The 4,162-nt window shown below is 45.0% G+C and overlaps 1 long non-coding RNA gene across 1 annotated transcript; it reads left to right on the top strand.

The window, feature by feature from the left end:
* The first annotated feature begins 2,754 nt into the window (after positions 1–2,754).
* LOC125164389 (uncharacterized) lies at positions 2,755–3,849 on the top strand. Its single transcript, XR_007151745.1, has 3 exons — positions 2,755–2,818; positions 3,193–3,357; positions 3,436–3,849. It is a non-coding gene; the product is annotated as an uncharacterized LOC125164389 (long non-coding RNA).
* The last annotated feature ends 313 nt before the right edge of the window (positions 3,850–4,162 follow it).

Genomic DNA, 4,162 nt, shown 5'->3' on the forward strand with positions numbered 1-4,162 from the left:
AAATCTGTCCAGGAAAACGGAGTGTCTCAAGGCTCTAGGTTTATATCATATACCAATTTTTTCCAGCACCATCAGGGGGTGTGGGAATTTGTACCAATCCTAGAAAATGAGACAATTAAATCCCTTCATGAATTATTTTCCCTGCTACTACTATCTTTTCCGAGAAACAAGATTATAGCAGTTCTAGTTAGCCAGGGACCCAATTAATCCAAGTTTCAGCTATTTCTTTAAGAGACTTGTGAGGAGTGTTCTAGAATATGTTTTGTCAGTTGTTCAGGATCTACAGTGATTTTCTAGAATCTTGTGAATATTTACTAATAAGGTTTAAGATTTAGATGTCTCATATTTTTAGTATGTATAAGGATGATTTAATTGATAATGGGACTGAGAAATCATTTATCCGAGGTATTTCCTATTATTCTAATATGAGTTTGTCAAGGCCATTATGTTCTTTAAAAGTGTTCAAGGACTCTTATTTCTGAGACTGGTTATTTTCCTCTTGTAGCTTTTATACTCTACTTTACGGCCAGACATTTTATCCCCAGACTCGGCAGAGTCCATGGCAGAAGACAAACAATCCAAGGAAGGTCATCTATGGGTGAAGGACACATTCCGTTATACTACCATAACCCAGGGTTTCACAACCATGAGGTCTGTCCAAGGCACTGTGGGAGGGTCAACAGCATCCCTGATCTCTAACCACTAGATGCTAGTGGCACCTTGAGTCCAATCGAAAAGGAGGCAATCAAACATTGCCTGGGGGATCAAATCACCCCAGGTCAAGAGGCACTGCTGCCATCCAAGTAAGGAATTGAATCAGAAACAACAAAATAAGATTAAGCCCCATTCCCTCTCCGGGTCTGACATTACAGCCCTTATCGTCATAGAGAGAGAGGCAGCTCGAGTTCACTGAAGAATGCTACATTAGCCACTAGAGACACGGGCTCTAATCCTGAATCAGCCTCCATCTTGTTAAGATGGGGCTTCATGACTTGCCTGAGCCTTCTTGTTCTAGCTCTACTTACTCATTGTTTATTTCTCACAGTTCCGGAGGCTGGGAGGTTCAAGATCAAAGTGCCCGCTGATTTGGTGCTTGGCAAGAACTCTTTTCCTGGCTTGCAGACGGCCACCTTCTTGCTTTATACTCACATCATAGAGAGAGCTTTGAAATCTGTTCTTGCAAGGGCACTAATCTCATCACGGGTCCCACCCCTCATGACCTCATATAAACCTAATTGTATCCCAAGGCTCCACCTCCAAATCCCATCACATGAGGACTTAGGGCTTCAACATACGACTTCTAGGGGGGACAGAAACACTCAGTCCATAATAAGGTGCAAGTGCTTTATAAACAGAAAGGGTTAGAAGATTATGAAGACACTAATGTTTATCGAATGCCGGCCATGTGCCAAGCAATTTAATATTCTGTTTAATTCTCATAATTGTCTGAGATAACAGCATGTCCCCTGGTTTTACAGAGCAGGAAACTGAGGCCCATAGGAAGTAATATCCCCAAACTGACAGAGCTGGAAAGCAGAGAACTTGGCTTGAAGCCTTAGCAGGAAACCGGTCTCTTGTGCAAAACATCAGGCTTCTTTGAAGCATCTGATCATTAGAGACCTGTAGCCTTTACAGGGATCTTTGCTATAAACTGATATCAATTCTGCCTTATTAGCTGATATTTTAAATATGTGCAAATATGGATAGGTTCCCTTTTGTGTTGGATGTGATAAATATTTTTATTTCGAAAAAATAAAAACTCAGTCATGCTATACTGAAAAATTATAACATATACCTACCTTCTTCCTATACCTACTCCCATCCTTGGCTCCTTTCTAGCATTATACTCGATGTAATAAGGGCCAGTCACAATATACAAGATAGACAGAGATAAATATAAATAGATCCAGGGGCGCCTGGGTGGCTCAGCTGGTTAAGCATCCGACTCTTGATTTCAGCTCAGGTCATCATCTCAGGGTCTGTGAGACTGAGCCCCAAGTCAGACTATGTGCTGACAACAGAGAGCCTGCTTGGGATTCCACGCCACCCCCCCCCCACCCCACAACCCTGTCCCTCCTCAGCTCACATGCTCTCTGTCTCTCAAAATAAATAAATAAAATAAAAATTAGAAATAGATCCAGTGATAGAGATACAGATAAAGATACAGATCTAGATCTAGATATAATTCTTAGCCGCAACTCTGGGATTTTTCTTTGACCTGAAAATTCGATGACTTTAAACAAATTGAAAACTTTTAGCCTAGATACTCTGGGATCCAGGCCTTCAGAATCCAAATAGCACCAAACTCAGCTGCCCAGATGAAACTGTGGAAACTGTGGAACTTTATTGTTTTAATATGTTGACAAATAGAGATTAACACACACATACACACACCACTGTCCCAGGAGCTAATATTCTGCACACAGAGCCAGGAAGCAACCAGGAATTAAGCAACAAAATAGGCCCACGAAATAAAGTGCTTGTCAAATACCGGGCGAAATAAACTACTATCTTTTCGAGACCAGTGCAGGGGAGTAGGCTGAGACAACAGGAAGTGCACCGAGAGTGAAGGATTCACATGGTCGCCTCCAAATCTGGTTTTCTGGCCACCCTTCCCCTGCACCCACGGGTGTCTGCACTGAGCCAGGGGCTGGGAAGCAGGAAGTGTCATTCCATCCAGAAGCGTGCGCACTGAGGTCCCGTACCAGCTGTGACCTTGACTTTCACTTCACTTCTATCTTCTCCTGTAAACTACTGTAACTTCTCTGCCCAGTTCCCCTGTGAGCAACCGTATGGCTTCCCGGCATACCCCCTCGAGGTAAGGAATGATTTTAACAACAGCGGGTTTCTGCGCCCTCCCACCACACACACACACACACACAAACACACACACACAATTTCACTGCCCCTAAAACTAAAGTGGTTGTAGCTGAGGTGGGACAGAGAGGACACAGGCGAACTCCCCTGCCCCCCACATTTATCTGTAGGAAATTCCTGAAATCAGTAACATCTTAGAGTGCCTGAGAATATGATTCCTGGGGAGACCCTGAGCACCGAAGCACTGGTCGTCCAGCAGAGTACGGAGGGTCCAGGCAGAGAGCAGGGCCTGGAGGCGCCGTTGGCCTTGAATGGGCCCTGCGTGGTGGAAGAGGAGAAGCGGGTCCCCACCAGCAGAGTGCAATGTCCCACCAGAGCGCGCCAGTCCCTTCCGGAGGATGCACGGTATTTGGGGGAGAACACCAGTACTGCCCGGGAACTGAAGGAAGAGGTCCTAGTCCCTCTGCCCTGCAAACCTGGCTGCCTGGCCTCAGGCGGGTCACCTCGTGGCTGGATGAAGTTCTTTCATCACTAAAATGAGTGGGTAAGATTATTTAACATCTAAGTTCCCTTCGACCTTCGGTATTTTACAGTGTTTTTCTCTTACTCTTCAAACAGCGCTACGATGGACACAACAGAACCAACCGTCTCCTCCCTCCTCTCCCCTGCAGGGATGCCAGGTGTGGTAGCAGGAACAGTGGGTGTTCCGTCTGCTGACCTCAGAGCTGCTCTCCCTCTACTAAGCTGCAAACTCCTTATAAGTTAGGACCTTGCTTTATTTCTTTGTTCCCCTAGCCCAGGGCCTAGGAGAGATTATGCCTGCAATCAATGATAGTTGCAAAAACGTTTAAAGTATAAAGCTTTCCATGACTGTAAGATATTATTTTTATCTTTTTCACCCTAAATAGCCCTTGCCAAGGCCTTTCATAGATAGTGTGGGAAACTCCAGAACTGAAAAATCCAGCCCTTGTAAAACCTGTTTTGCTGTTTTCTCTTTTAAAAGAACATGTTGCCTTTATTTTCTTTTTTTAAGCCAAGAATGAAATAAAAGCTCTTTCTCAAGTCCTCAACTAGAATTCATTGTGGAGGGGACTAAGTTGGGACGTACTAAAATCAAGCCGCCAAACCAAAGTTACACCAATGGTGGGGGTGCGTGGGTTGTACCCTGTAATCAGCTACTCTTCTGCCCCTACCCTGCCACCCTCCCCCCCCCCCCCCCCCCCCCCCGCCTTGGCCTCATCTATGCCCATGCTTTCTGGTCAAGAGTTCTCATGAAGCTTTTGAGCTCAGACTGCACCATAAACAAATGTTAGGGAAAGCTGCTCTTCAGGTGAATTGCATTTGT

The sequence above is a fragment of the Prionailurus viverrinus genome, chromosome B1, assembly GCF_022837055.1.
Source record: "Prionailurus viverrinus isolate Anna chromosome B1, UM_Priviv_1.0, whole genome shotgun sequence".
NCBI classification, from domain to species: Eukaryota; Metazoa; Chordata; class Mammalia; order Carnivora; family Felidae; genus Prionailurus; species Prionailurus viverrinus.